Source organism: Mytilus galloprovincialis, chromosome 8 (genome assembly GCF_965363235.1).
Source record: "Mytilus galloprovincialis chromosome 8, xbMytGall1.hap1.1, whole genome shotgun sequence".
In the NCBI taxonomy this organism is placed as follows: domain Eukaryota; kingdom Metazoa; phylum Mollusca; class Bivalvia; order Mytilida; family Mytilidae; genus Mytilus; species Mytilus galloprovincialis.
Window position 1 is genome coordinate 65,004,980 of NC_134845.1, and position 17,181 is coordinate 65,022,160.

Consider the following 17,181-nt stretch of genomic DNA (forward strand, 5'->3'; position numbering starts at 1 on the left):
TCCTTTTCCATTTTCCTAACACAGGACAAAAGAGGCCCAGACTGAGAGGAACTACAACTTCCAGATGCGGCTGTCTCAATTTTTTTCATTTCATCTGATTTTCTCTTCTCCTCACATTTCCTGTGTGAATTGCTTTTCCAGTGAGCAATTAATGTATCTTTTCTGAAAGCACTTGTTCCTATGAACATAGAGCAATTTCTATCTACTAATCAGGATAGTTGTTACACGTTTGGCATATCATAGTTTTTGATTTTGACTCATCAACCTTTCCATCATCGTCTGTATGAACAGCATATTTTAACCCAAGGAATTCCTCTTCCCAGCTCGGTAAATACGTCCTCTGTCTTTTAAGCTCTATTCTTTCTTCCTTTCTTTATACTCTTCTTCGTCTTTTGTTTTTTTCTTTTCCCCAGATGTAGTGAAACCAAATTATGTTAAGTCCATGATTGTATCGAAGGGGTTTGTTTATAAAATGTCTGTCTCAGTCAATATTGTTATTTTAATCTCAAAGCTGAGTTCCGTATCTTTAAAGCGCATCACTGATAAAGTTTCTCCACTGGAGGTTGTTCTAAATGATCGGAGGAAGATTCAGTAGTAAGAGTGTCGATGACTGATTACGTTTACAGAATGTGTTTTTTCTATGCCGAAGTATATGACAATACAACAGTTTAAATTTATTATCGATTGATTTTGTAATCTTATAACAGGTCAAATTAAATAACATTTTTAAAACCTTATTGATTAACGAATTTCGTTTGATCATCAGAGTGGGATTTAAATTATTTTCTACAGATTATTTTACTTGTCCCATCGGACAAGCTCTACTGGGGTTTTACTTGTCCGCCCCTTTTTACCTCTGGTAGCGGACAATCGGACAAGCGTTAATGTCGAGCCCTGTGCTGAATTCTCTTCTCCATGGCACCCATCTTTTTCGTAAAGCTTATAATAAAGTGTTTATTTCATAACTTTTCATGATTTTTTGTAATATAATGTGTTTGTTTTTATTGTGTTCCTTTAAAATATAAAAAAAGTATTTGTATTTCTTAACTTATTATTCTAATTTCTTGTTGTTTTGTTTCGTTCTATTACCAGTGCTATACTAGTCATCAAACTCAACGAGAATGTAACTGTCAAATTTGGAAACCATTTTGGAAATGGTGCTGCATGGTTTTCCTTATAAATTTTGAATTTTCTTATATATGTCAAGCCAGTTTCCAGAAAGTTAGAGAAATAATACACAAAAATCAATCATGAATATATATTGGTAACTGTCAATATTATTAGAAATGCCTATATACAATATAATAAAATCTTTATTGTTTTTAAAATTGGAAAAACACGATGAGCCCTTCTCTCGGGCCACTCCTATTTATATGTAAGGTAAATTTTTTTTATATGAAATGAACGTAAAATGCTTTCAGAATGAACTCATACTAGATAATATACATTACTACAGTATATCTAAATAATTTTCCAATGTACAAAATTAATTTCCATGGCATTTTGTCATCATGTATTCGGCGTAAAAGTAAGACAACAATTATATAGTGAAATAACAAACAAGTAAACTAAACATCGAAATGACAGAGGTCATCTGGTTTGCAATTGTTATATAAAGCGTGAGGATAGCTAAGAATTCAGATAACCATAAACTGTTCATACATTGTCATAAAAGGAGATATATTGAACTATTTGGATCCGTGATATTTGCGTCACAAAGCTTTATAGTCTTTTCAAACATGTGACAAAGCTTAGTCTGTGAGGAAATAGAAAACATTTTACAGTCAATTGTTCCCCCACATGCATTTGCACAGTCAACTTTCGCTTTCACACCATAACTGTGTAAAACTTCTGATTTCAACGGCTGACTTGAAATTGCTCTACCGTTGAACACTGTTCTAAACTGCTGAAAAGTTGGAACACTTATGACTTCTCCTACAATGAAAATCTGAGTTTGTCTATTGCTACATTATTCAACAAACTTTACATAAACAACCAGGTTCAAAACCCCATTTTCTACAAATGTAAATGCCTGTACCAATTGCAAGTCAGGAATATGACAGTTGTTGTTTATTAATTTGATGTTTTGTACCATTTGATTTTGCCGTGTGATGAGGAACTTTCCGCTTTGAATATTCCACGGAGATCAATATTTTTGTGATTTTACTTTTTGTGAGTTAGATCTTGGAAGAATTATTTCAAATATTTTAAATATATTAATTCTCTCAGAAAAGTCAAAAGTCTTGTTTTTATGTAGGTTTGTTGAGGTTTTTGAAGACCAGATAAAAGCCATATAAAACTTTGTTATGATTAAAGAGGCCACGTGTCGATTTTTACGCAACAATATCCGACCACATCGTTAATGGTAGTTCCGATACCTCCTGTAAACAGAGTGTTCTTTTTAAAAAAGTAAGATTAATTCCCTCAATAAGTATATATCAATTGTTTAAGGCCACTAAACAGCGCCACTAAGTGTGGGAATATCTCGTCATGTTGAAAACCGGTCCACTGTCGGTCTCTAGTCGTTTTCTGGTCTTTGTTCGCATAGTTGACAAATTCTCTGTTTCTATATGTCTATAATTGTTTTAGGGAAATATCAATACTACAAGTAAGTTGGTTGCTAGCAGATGTTTGATAACTTCTGTCAAATATAATCACAAGTGTGATTTATACGATCACATTTATACACATGTTGTCTGTTGACTTCTGTAATATTTTTTTTAACTTTATTTCAGATTTTCGTGTGGCAATGGAGAAACGCAGAGGGTTTCGAAAGTCAAAATGATTACGAATTTAAAACATATTTAGTTAAATGTTCAGTACAAGATTAAACCTTACTGATACGATATATAGATAGCATATAGTCTCCGCCACACATTTGTGACCCGTTCCCATTACACGGTGTATCACATTCTGAATCGCTGACCTTATAACCTTTTGTATCTGAGTGTAGGTCATTATCACATTGGCACCATTGTCGAGACTGAAAAGGGCAATTAAGAAACGTTAAGAAGAATTTATCCTATGTGGTGAAAACTGTCAAACCGTCAAAAAATGTATTTTATAAGTAATTGCTTTATTTGTAACTAGTATATTAATGCTTCATTAGACATTTATTATATGATAAAATTGAGAATGGAAATGGGGAATGTGCCAAAGAGACAACAACCCGACCATAGAAAAAAACAACAGCAGAAGGTCACCAACAGGTCTTCAATGTAGCGAGAAATTCCCCCACCCGGATGCGTTTTGGGTTTGATCAGCTCTGCTATGTGTGATCGACATGATTGACATAATTTAGGTCGTAAGTTTGCTCGTTTGCATTTTGTCATTTCGAAGCCTTTTAAAGTTGACTATGTGGTATGGGAACTTTGCTCGATTTTGAAGCCATACAGTGACCTATATATGTTACATGTGTTACTTTCTGTCTCATTTGGTCTCTTGGGAAAAGTATCCTTGGCAATCATACTTTATCTATTTATTTTATATTTATTGTTGTGAACTAAAGGCACATTTGGTGGAATAAAATTGGCATCTTCAATGTTTTTTTTATTATTTCTATCGGGTCTCTACATCTTATGGGTGTCTGGTTCACATAATTGTTCTGTTTGATGCTCCTTTTTTTTATTTGTCCACTGTTGTAACTGATTTCTATTTTCATGAATCGAAAATATCACTCGAATCTATGTTTATAATGCTCAGTTAAAACACATCTCCTCATGAAATACGCTCCTACCGAATGAGATAATATTTGATCTATATTAGTTTTTATGTGTTTTGGTGTGATTGCAAATGAAGCAATCATAGGTCACTTTGCATGCTTCAATAATGAGCATAATCCATATCGTGAACCAATTCAAACGATGACCCAATGATGGCCTCACTTTTACTTTTGGGTAATGAAAATACATTATTTGTTTTTTTATATTTGTATGCAGAGTGATTTTTAGTCTTTAATGAAAACTTATCTACTTTATTTATATAATATCGTCAAAATTATGTATGTGACCAATAGTAATGGAACCAGTTTAATGCGATACTCATTATGGATAATCACGACTTATAACTTGTAACGTCACGGTACCCAAATTGCACCGAGTATCCAAATTGCACCTATTTAGTAAAAGGAGCAGCGGAAATCACGTTTTATTAGACATGTTAGAGAAGAAACAACTATTATTTCTATAATTTTCATTATGCACGCCTCTTAACACAATTTAATATATTAAAATATGCACAAAACGTTCATAGTATACATACACAGATGACGAATAACTGCAAAAGGTAATATACAAAACGTCACCATGCGATGTTTATCAAAACATCATCTTAAAAAAAAAAATAGAAAACAAAGATTGTAACAAGCCTCCATATCTTAAGAAAGGAAACATAGACATAGATGTTATAAATATTTGCAGAAATACAACAAATTATCCGAATTTATTTCTTCAGGCTGCAAATCTAAGCATTTAATTTTGGTACTCCTTTTTTTCTGAATCATGGATCGTTTGGAGGTCTATTCAAACCTAATTTTGATTCAGTATACATGTATATCAAATATTCAATTGTTGGAAACTTATAGTGAATAATGATACATCTACAAAAAAAAACAATAACAGATTGGAAACTTTTGTCTGGATCATAAATAAACATAGGTGAAAAAAGGTCCAAAATAGTTGCAATTTGGGTATCCTTACGCTATACATGTAATACTTAAGTACTTTTTTTGCAGATGGAACACAAATCAAAAGGCAATTCTAAAGGGGGAAGTGTGAGAGACAGTTAATAGCGGTCATGTACCTGTTTTTATCATTGAAATACATTATAACTAATTATATCAGATATATTTTAAATGTGTCATATATATAAGGGGAACTATTATTTGTAATTGGTTTTTCTATTTAAAATTGAACGACGATAAAATTGGTTAAATTTTAAATAGAAAAACCTTTTCATCAAAACTTCATAAATAATAAATAGAAAATATAAGTCAAGGGCCTTGCTGCGTTCATCAAAAATAGAAAAAAGACACCTACAAATGTCCTAGAAAATGAAATGTAGTTATCTTCCTTTTGTTAACAAAAATTAAGTTTTTATGAAAGTTTTAAAAACATATTCGATACTTAAGGAGGCTCGAGGGTGTAAAAATTTCAGAAAAAATTCAAACATTTGTTTTTCATTACAAATTTTATTTCTTTCCTTTTGTAGTTGTTACTTTATCATATGGTACAACAATCATTCAAAACAATCAATTCGTGTTGGCCCCAGATAACTTTCAAAATGTATACATCATTGAAAAAGTTCCAAATTATCTCCCTTTGGTGGAAAAATGCCATTTTTTGGCTCTAAAATTGAAATATCTTTTTCAACTCATCGGTGACCTATCTTTTTTAATATAATTTCCATATAAGCTGTACTTAAACTAAATTATTGTAAAATTTTAGCGATTTCTGTAATAAATTTCTTATTTTTATTTCGATATTACCTTTATTTCTCATATTACTTCAACAGAAAAAAAACGCCTTTACAAAAATGTATGCTTCTTTCGAAGGCAAATTGTGAGCGCAAATGAACGGTGACCCCACTTTTTTATTTTATTTTTCTATTAACTATAAGATAAAGTTCATTTATAGAAAAATATAGAGAAATCCTATATAAATGATTTAGACCCGCGAACCCCCTTATTGTTTTGGTAGTTTTATCTTCAAGTTTTAGATGATCAGGTGTACATGTGTATTGAGTTATACTTGGTTACATCTGTTAAAGTTATTTTAGATCGTGCCTACACGGGATGATAAACAAAGACCACTAATCTCCGGAAAGTATACCCATGAATTGTTAAAAGATTATCAAATAGCATACAAGTGCAGTCACGGCATTTCTTTAATACCACCTCCAATCAAAATCATAGAATCATTCCATGAATTTAAAACATTGATAGTATGAAATTCACGTAACACTTACCATCAGTCCGGCATATTTAAACCCATCATCTGCACATCCAAGTAAACAGAAGTCTACAGTCAAATTTATAAAATGTCTGTCTCCATATGTATAAGGAAAAATTCCGTTTTCTTCAAAACAACCTATGTAATCTGCATGTCCTGAAAAAAAAAACGGTCATATATAGTAAATCAGGTACTTTTCGAATAGAATATCAGATGCTTTAAGTAAATAAAATAGAAATAGGAGGCTGGAGAAAACTTAAGATAATAATGATATGGAATTCTTAACAAATGAAAAATACAGTATATAAATAAAGGCAACAGTTGTATACCATTTGGAAATTAGTATGGCGTTCATTATCACTGGACTAGTATATATTTGTTTAGGGGCCAGCTGAAGGACACCTCCGGGTGCGGGAATTTCTCGCTACATTGAAGACCTGTTGGTGACCCTCTGCTGTTGTTTTTTATTTGGTCGGGTTGTTGTCTCTTTGACACATTCCCCATTTCCATTCTCAATTTCATTGTTCAAAAGTCATAAAACGATTGAGAAAAATACAAAAAAAAATCCGGGTTACAAACTAAAACTGAGGGAAACACATCAAGTATCAGAGGAAAACAACTAAACAACAGAAACAATAAAGTACAGTGACTATATACAATCATTAATACCGAAAAATCAAAATCAAAACTAGAACTGACTAGTGCATATTGAGGATTTAAAAATCGGTTTTCTTTCGTATTTCCCTATCACCCAATCATTTTTAAATCTTTGTTCATGGAGTCGGGAAAAAATTGCATCAAATTCACATAATGATAAAAATTAGGTACATTGTTTAAGGCAACCAGGTGAGCTTGTCAAATTGTATTACTCTCTAAAATTTAAATAAGTATATAACTCACTCAAACTTACCTAGAGCAGAGTATGAACACTGGAATAAATAGAGAAAGAAAATTTAAAATTAATTATTTTTCTAATAAGCATTTTTATTTGTGTATTAAAGGCACGTCACATAAATACATCTATCTATCATATTTATAGGGACAAATCAATTTGCATATCTGCATATGAATAACATTTAACTTTTAAAATATCCAAAAAGTTGGACTAGGAACTATTACTGACTGATAATCCACCCGTTTTCGAACACCTTGAAATTGATAAGTGCTAGATATAAAACGTGGATCTGAGGGTTGAACAATGTTTAAAACACACTAACAGACACAATTATTTAATTGTCCTAAAAAACATTTCTCTCTTTGATACGAAATTGGACCAAACATACTTTCATATTAAAACATTTAATAACATGAGTAAGTTTTTATAAAACCTTCAAGAATCGGTTAATTTTCGTTAAAATTTGATAAGACACTTAGTATTCTGAAAACAACATTTTACACTATTGTTCGTGTTATTTTCATTTTCATTCTCTCGCTTACGCTTTTAAACGTATACTCAGTATCATGCATATCCACAAGTTCGACTGTGGTGTGTAACCAACGCAGTTGAACTCCTGTAAGGCACAACACCAAAATTCAGTCTTATGGTGGTTCGGTCTCGTCACATGGCCTTTATTTAAGATCAAAGACTCGGACCGGCGAAATGAAGAAACGAAGTACCGATGTATCATGTATAGGTGTATAAGACGTTGGTCCATCAGCATTTTATTCATTCAACTTTCTTCATTTGATTATCACTTTGTTTTAGCTTCATTTTTTAATTTTCAGTATGTTTTTTTTTTTGGGGGGGGGGGGGTAAATCACTTTTGCCTACCTGCATATAACTGTTTTCAAATTGAAAAATCAAGATCAATAGTTCAAGAAGTATATACATGACACATTCAACACCTAAAAGAAAAAAAAATAGTGTTTAATATAAGTATCAACCGTTCCATGATTAATTGCCGACAACAAAACTTGATTGCATTGCTATTAAATATACCTTATTTTATATCTGATTACAGATGTGAGCATTCAAAAGAAAAAAGGCTGAAAATACAGTTTCTGAGGAGGTTTATAACCTTTGATTGCACATTTATAAACAAGTATATTTAATTTTTCCGTTTGGATTTTATCCTGCTATAAAACAAATGATTAACAAATTGATTTATTTTATCTAACGTACTAAGTTCTAACCTAGTGATAATAATTAGTCTTATGTGTTCACGACTTCCTATTTAATGCAAACATGATACCAAAAGATGGAATTGTATGTAATGGAGGTTAATCAAAATGAAAATAAAAGTCCAGGAATTTTGTTCGACCGATGCACTGTTTATTAATCAGAAACATTTAAACCAAAATATTCAAAAGTACAGGTTTTATTCGTTCTTTAACATTTCAAACTCCGCATGGCTGATAGGGACCAACAAAATATCTTCATTAAAAGGGTATTAGTAATTAAAAGAAAGATATTTTAAAGAAACAAAAATATTACTGACTGTTATTTTAAACGCACAAGTTGCTTAAAATTATATATATATTATGTAAATTAGTGATTTATTTTTCTTTATGTAACCATTATAGACATTGACTTTATCTATCCCACTGGTTTAACTGATAGTTTCTACGCATTATTTAAATGAACTAGAAATACCAGGTTTAACTTTGTAGTATTATCTTCTTTTAAGTATATATTTCCACTTTTCTGTGGAAAAACCTATTGAATGTCTTCTTCTTAATATATTTTTTTTCTTCTTCCGCCACTGTTATATGTTGCATGATGTCGCATAGATATTTGGTTTCTGATATCGAACAGTTTATGCGCCTATGAAATTGACCCTGCTTAATAGACTACTTTTCCTTGTAAGAGTTATCTCCCCGAACAGTGTTTTCCTTGCGATTGCATCTCTTCCGTAACAGTATCAGAAAGCGACAAATTTATTTTAACAAATTGGTCATTATATCTTCAGGATGTTTTTTCCTGTTTTGACCGAAGCGATACGCAAACTCCATATGAGAGTTATTTCCCCTTTCTGTATTTGACATAAGCGATATATAAATGCATAGCTTGAATAATAAATGATAGAGACCTAAGGTATATTGATTTGAGGTCCTTTGTTCATTTAAATGAAATTGAGGCCAAGGTCAAAGATCAAGGTCATATTATTAATTTTGACTTTTCCTTGTGATTTGATCTTAAATACATATAAAAGAACAAATACAAAATGTTAACGTTTGGCTTCTTGTGTTTCAAATATGATACATTTGGTCTGAAACAATCCAATGGCATCTTATACATGTTATAGGAGTAACTGGTGTTGTCCCTGAAATGATAAAATTAAGGTTAATCAAACATTACTCCAACTTGGTACATGATAAACAATGATAAAGTCATAAGGTCTTTTGCAACATGTTAGTTGGCATGTGACCTTGAAAAATATCAACCGGAAGGGACCTTTAAAAACAAAAGAAGTAGCCATTTGTGCAAACTTCATTAAAAATACCAAAAACTGTAATAGCAAACACATGTATTCACCTATCAATAGAGACAGGAAATGACCTGCAATAACATTTTTATAAACCGAAAGTTGACATTTATCTCCCTTGTTTCTTGAAAAAAATATTTAGAAACAAGATATTTATTGAATCAGAACGAATAAACTTATGCTAGGACGCTTATAGTTACTTACTTAATAATCGAATAAATTGGAAGTGGCTTCTCCTCATTGATATAGAAAATTGATGTGGAAAGACCTGCAATTGTTCTTTGGACAACTGGTTTTTAATTGTCTACTTAAATTTGTTTAAAACTACTTTTCATATTCGCTTGAAATTTCATTTTCTTGCTGTAACATTTATTAAAAGTCTTCACATAAATAAAATAATACTTAATCTCATAATGTAATACCGCAGTCCCACTAGCATGACTAGGCCACGATCGCACTACGATCTGTTAAAAAAATGCAAATTTTGATGATTGTAGTACGATCGTGTAGATCGTAGTAAGGTCGAATCTCGGTCGTGGTGAGGTGTTCAAGATCGTGATGAACGTGGTCAACTTTGAACATGTTAAAAACAATCGTGGTGCGGTCGTCGCGAAATCAGGTCGTAGTAGAAGCGTAGTGAGAGCACACTAAGGTCTTAGTAAGATCGCAAAGGTCGATGTACCATCGTAGCGAGAGCGTAGCGAAAGCGTGATTCTATTCGGAGAAACTGCGCTACGATCTCACATCGACATTATTACGACCTTACTACGATCGTCACGTTCTCACCGCGACCCAACTTCGCTTCCTCTACGACTATACCACGTTTACACCACGCTGTTCAAGACCGTAATACGATTCTAGTACGCCCTTGCCGTCCTCATAACGCTCTTCTTACGACCTGACTACGTTCATACTACGACCACCATTCTCATTGTCATTTTCACATACAATATATTAAATCTCTTCTGGTTTTCTTGTTTGTCTGTATGTAATTAGGACTTTTTTCTCCAACGGCTCAACCATGCTTCTCGGTTTTTTTTAGATTACAACATTGGTTTTCCCGTTTGAATGGTTTTACACTGGGCCCTTTATGGCTTGCTGTTCGATGTGAGCCAATGCTCCGTTTTGAAAGCTGTACCTTGACCTATAATGGTTTACTTTTATAAATTGTTACTTGGATGGAGAGTTGTCTCATTGGCACTCATACAACATATTCCTATATCTATTGACACATCTGTGTCACCTCTGCTATCGTTCACTAAATTATCGTCATTTGAGCTGAATGAACCAGCAAAAGGTTATAATTTAGGTTGGATTGGTCGGTCCGACATCTCTGTTTAATCAGGATTCGTTACTATGATAGCTCCCTCTACCTCTTCATCAACCCCTACCACCACGCCCACGTCTTTTAAAAGATTTTGGTGGCATAATTAAATGCAACAGTAGTATACCGCTGTTCAAAAATCAATAAATCGATAGAGAAAAAACCAATCCGGGTTACAAACTAAAACTGAGGAAAACGTATCAAATATAAGAGAACTACTGAACAACAGAGACACAACTCCGAAATTTAACACACACAGAAACTAACTATAATGTAACAATGGCCATTTTCCTGACTTGGTACAGGGCTTATATGAAAAAATGGTTGGTTGAACCTGGTTTTGTGGCATGCCAAACCTCTCACCTTAATGGCAGTGTTAATTATAACATTAAAATGACAACATTACATGACAGGGTTACAATAAATAAACAGATAAATGGGAGAAAATATAGGACAGAGAAACAAACGAATAATAGCCATTAAAACATGCAAAAGGTAACAGGTTAAAAAATATTTTATACGCCAGACGCGTGCTACGTCCACACAAAACTATGTTCAGATATTAAAAGTTGGAAAAGCCATAACCACTAAAAAGGTGAGGATCTCAGAGAACCAAAAGTTCCAAAAAGTTGTGAAGCCAGGGTTATCTAGGGTTTTGCAAACAGTAAATTTTATAAAATGACTATATACATGATTAAACTGAAGTGGTGACTAGCTATAGAATAAAAACGAATACATTACATCACAGTCCTGTTAACCATAGTCAATGCAACGCCAAAAGTGACGTCACATTTAAATTTCTTAAACGTGTTCCGAAAATTAAGAAAGAATTTGGATGAAATTCAAGGTTAGATTTGTATGACGTATCTAACTTATATTAATAACAGTGAAACTTATAATACTAATTGATATTTAATGGTAGTAGTAATTAGATAATTAATTGTATTATCTAGCTTTGTGAGTGTTTCTTCTGATCATACTGCAAACCAAATATATTGTAAATTTCGTTGATCCAAAATTAAATCTACCAAATGAACTGGATGAGTTGTTATCCCTAACACAACACACGAAAACAACAGAACAAAATACGACTGACAACTACAAACGTATTTTTAAGACATTTAACAAAATCCGATGACAACAACAAACACAACATCAGAACCCAACAAATTAATTTGGGATGGAAAAGTAACGTGCCACGTCTTAAAGCAATACGAATGCACACGCATCAAAACAGTCACATTCGGGAATAAGTCACGTTCGGTAATAAAAAGATCAGACGACGTATTGACAAACCACAATCTAACACGTGGTAAAAATGTTCATAGTTAGTTTGGACAAAGATACATCGTATGGATCAACCAATTCGTGATGGTGTCCGTAAAATTTACAGAGTGTCATTTTTAATCTGTCCTCCTCATACCTTTGTTGGAGCAGTTTCTGCGTTAGGAGCACAATGCTGTATATGAAGTCCGTATAGTATGAACATGCACGAGAATAACGTTTTAATTGAGATATGTAAACACCCGATGGAGCAGAGGGTATGTTACTGCTGAGAAATGGGAAATTGATATTTGGGAAGTTGAAATCGTCCCGTTTATCATAGATTTTCGTGTGAAGTCGTCCATCTGTGTCAATATTGAGGAAAAGACCAAGGTATGAAGCAGTCCTTCTAGTATCAGTATTATCCTTAATTTCAAGATCACTTAGATATATGAGATGCATATATTGGCTAAAATATGGGTTATTCAGTGATAGGACATCATCAATATATCGGAAAGTTAAATTAAAGAATTTCGCAAGGTGCTTTTTCTGTTTGTCTTTTAGAAGGGTTTCGATGAATTCTGCTTCATACGAGTACAAAAACAAATCGGCTAGTAGGGGTGCACAATAAGTACCGATTGTCTGTTGAAATATGAATCCTCCAAACTCAACAAATATATTGTCGATCAAAAAGTCAAGCATTTTCATAATATCATCTTCTGTATATTTTCCGGTCGATTCAGTGTGGTTCTTCACAAAATATGAAAAATTGTAACCCAAAACAAGAAATTTGTATCTACGATTCCCATTTTTATAGAAATAGCTCTGTTTAATGAGATGATGGAGCCGATCTTTCAACTGAGCATGAGGAATAGTAATGTAAATGGTCGAAAAATCAAAAGTATTTATGTTGCTGCAAAATTGCAAAGATTGTGATAAAAAATTAAGCAGTAGATCTTTCGAATTTTTGAGAATCCACATCTGGTTAACACCACTTGTAGAATATATCTCATCACAATATTTTTGAATGTATTGTTTCCGCTAAATCTACGTATTAATCAGAAATAAAAGGGATGGAACGGTATTCATATGGAACACGATGTTGACGTTATTGTTGAGAACGTAGTAAGACCGCGGGATGAGCGTAGTATAATAGTGGTAAGAACGTGCTATAAACGCAGTAGAAGCGTGGAAAGATCGTGTTGAAATCGGATAACTCGTGGTATGGTCGTAGTGATAACGTGATGAGCGTAGAAAGACCTCGATAAGCGTAGTGAGGTCGCAGAATAAGCGCAGTGAGAACGTGGTATAATCGTAGCGTAATAAGGACGTAGTAGCATCGTGAAGGAAACGGAAATTTATATTTTCATGCCGCTCATACCACGACCTCACCACGATCTTCATTTATTTATGAGCATGGTCTAGTGGGACTGGGGCCTTAAATTAACATCCGACATTCAATAACTTTGTATCGGCTCGATGTCAGTGTTTGTCAAAGGTCAGCTGTTTATTCATTTCATTCTAAATATATTTGAACTCAGGCTTTTTTGGAACATACTTTAAATTTCTAATGAAGAGTGTCAATTTGATGGTTTAATCTCTTTATGTTATTCAAAATAAACTATATAAAATTTAAAACAAAACATAGTGCACAGCCTTGAAAATGTAAGATGGGCAATTTGAATTGTGGCTACAGATTACAAATATTTCCCGTTGTTTGTGGTCGTTGAATATTGTTCCCGTGAAGTATTAGTATATCATGTATATCAGGTATTTCCTCCGTAGTTTCCTTTCTTCTTTTTGTTTAAAAAGTATACTATATAGGTTATTAATTTATCACTAGAACTCATCAGCGAAATCGCGGGCATTTTAAGCTTAGTTGGAAGTATGTAAACTATTGTTGGATGAATTTTTGTAAAACATTTTATGTCTGGAGAATTTCAGAAAAGACAAGTGAAGTAGGTATATTGAGATAGGGCAATTTTTTTAACCCTCTCTCTTTTTTTCAAAGTCCGTTATTTTTTTGTTTTCTGTTATATTTCATAATTTTTTCGTTTCTGTATACTATGAACATATGTATATATATTATAAATAAAGTGTCTAAGATTCTTCTCCACGGCGATCCGTGATTGCTATATAATATAGAGAGCCTCTATATATTATAGTAGTATAATCATAGTATACATACAAAAAAAAACCGAAAATAATTGTCCACTCCCAGAGTACCTTTTTAAAACTGAAACAAAAATTATGTTTAAGTTAATAACCGGTATTGTGTCTGACTTAAAAGTCGGTCTGAAGACGGAAACAATATCCGGACGCTTTTACTTTCGTTTTTCTCCTAAAATAACCCAAGCTTTATAATCATAATAATGGATGTCAAATGCGAGTATGCATGGTACCTAAAGGACACGGAGGCATGAATTAATGTGATTATAAACCTGCCGTATTTTTCGTATTAATGAAAACATTGCAATAATTTGTGAATTTACAGTATAATATTTATTAAGATTTACGAATCTTGAAAATTATTCATACACACAACAATAGAAATAAGAAGATGAGGCATGAGTGTAACTAAGACAACTTTGAATCCTAGTCACAATGAGTAAAATGAAAACAAATATAATTCAAAGAACGACATTAGCTCACAACAAACAGCAAGCTACAGCTATAGACGGCTCCAATATAACTAACGTAAAACAATTCAGACAGGGACACGATTTTTTTAAATAAAAAACGAAAACAAGAATCACTTATGAACCTCATCATCAAACAACAACCACTGGAAAACAGGTTGCAGACTTATAACAACTGCACACAAATAAAGCCGGTGTAAACGTTTCAACAGGCGTATACTTTTTAGCCTCACGCTAAACTGAAACAGTAGTGAAACATATCAACATAAATGGACACACTATAAAATATCAATTTAAATGGTTTAACTCAATTGCTTATTTAGCAGAATCATAGCTCAAAAGATAGCATTGGATTCACTCTTTTTCTTTTATAGTATAGTTAGTGATCATTATCCCTGTTTCAATTTTTTAATAATCAGAAAAAAAAACTTTGATTTTAGTAAACTATGTGCATAATTGTTCACATGCAATGAGTAGAACTTTTATCAAAATATACCAATAACAAATTGAACTAGACGTGTTTAAACACAGGCATGTTTGCAAAAACTGTATGTATGAAATTACTCGATTGACTTATAAATTCATTAAAAAAAAAAGTAACAGAATTGACTGCTAAAAATCTGATAATTCTTTTTTGCATTCATACTAAAAATCATTTGTTGATAAAATCACAGATTTACAGGTTAAATTATTTATTTGTGTATGAGGGTTTGGGTATTTTTCTCAGCCTTTTCTTCTTCTGTTTTTTCTAAAAGACATAAAAAAATATATACGAGAAATAAAAGTAAAATGTACTACTATTTTTATTTAAAGTTCAAAACATTAAGTTTTAAAGTTTAAGTCTAAGAGTTTATACTGACATTGATGCTTACAGGTTGTCATCTGAACATATCAGAGAAAGGTTCCGAAAACTACACAATATGTGAAATAATAGACAATTAATTACCTGTTGAAAAAATATATGAATGCATTAATATCAATAAATCACCCAAAATACAAGCAATTTCTTACCATTCGGTGATAGGAATAATATGTCCAAAAAAGAATTGTCTTTATTTACACTATTACATGTATTACATAATCTAACTCTGTGTATTAAAATGCCTGCATAAGAATGTATATGATGATTGGACTTATCAATATGCATGGTAGGCGTATACGAAACCAGAGACATCGAAAACGAATACATTTACTTTTGTTAATTTCCTCAAAGCAATCCAATAGGATTTTGACATTTCTTCTAGAAAAGGATGCACGTGTGACATCAAGCTTTCAACGGTAATACAATTTAAATATAAATAAAGGCAACAGTAGTATACCGCTGTTCAAAACTCATAAATCCATGGACAAAAAACAAAATCGGGGTAACAAACTAAAACTGAGGGAAACGTATTAAATATAAAAGGAGAACAACGACACAACATTAAAATGTAACACACACAGAAACGGACTAAGCATTAGACAAAATCCTATGAGAATAACAAATATAACATCAAAACCAAATACATGAATAGATATCTAAAAGCAAAAAATGTAATATTGTGTTAAACGCGAAAAATTACATTCGTTATAGTAAATAAACAAATAAAAATCAACAGCAAATCGAAATTCACGTTTTGAAATCAGTTGTGTTCACAAGAATGTCAAAAGGGAATTTGATTGAACAGACTGTTTACGTAAATAAAAAAAGGTGTTGATAGCCCTTAGATGATACACACTTGAAAATAATCGGTCATGAGTGACGAAGAGATAGTTTTCGCTATCCTTTTTCTTTCCCATAACATAAAAGTTAAAGTTCAATTATTTAAATTAAAAAACGGAGATGGTTTGTCAAACGTTAAAACACATGAACATTTTAATGAAATGCTTTCGAAGACTGCAGAAGTTTATGAAATACCAGCGCATGGAAACAATATCAAATTAAAAAAAAATACTCTGCCCACTAGAAACCGTCTCGCATCAACTAGAGTGATCACAAAAAAATTGAAGATCGAAGATTCTCGTAAACGACTACATTTAACATATCTTTTAAGTCTACATAATAAAATCATTGTACAATGCACATATATTGAACATCCAACATTAATATTGATAATATAGGTCTTGAAACATCATATGATTCAGGTTAAACGTAGCAACTGCAATTAATCAATTAGACATGTTCCTGATTTTATACCTAATTTTCCCTTATATGTGTTTAAAATTCATGATGAATATCGACTAAACTGGATCAAATATTAGTCAATTACATATTATTTACTACGAGTTATGAACTAATTTCTTTTAACACAATTTGTCATTAAAGAAAGTTTCCGCGTAATGAGGTACCCAAAATTCACCCTTTTCTCCATAAGAAAATACCTGTACCAAGTTAGGAATTCAACAGTTGTTATCCATTCGTTTGATCTGATTGATATTTGGAATTTGCGTTTTGCTTTTAAACTTTCCGTTTAAAATTATACTGAGTTCAGTATTTTTATTTTTATACTTTTTTGTTCGTTCAACAAGATTTTATTCAGTGTGAACGTGAAATACGTGTCCAATCTTTCATTGATAAAGTAACGTAATATATCTACAATTCA

General features: G+C 32.2%; 1 long non-coding RNA gene across 1 annotated transcript; it reads right to left on the reverse strand.

Moving 5' to 3' along the window:
* Window positions 1-1,263: 1,263 nt before the first annotated feature.
* LOC143043455 (uncharacterized) lies at window positions 1,264-7,817 on the reverse strand. The gene is made up of 5 exons (XR_012968404.1): window positions 7,720-7,817; window positions 6,859-6,877; window positions 5,965-6,104; window positions 2,839-2,983; window positions 1,264-1,935 (listed from the first exon to the last, which is right to left on the reverse strand). It is a non-coding gene; the product is annotated as an uncharacterized LOC143043455 (long non-coding RNA).
* Window positions 7,818-17,181: the final 9,364 nt, after the last annotated feature.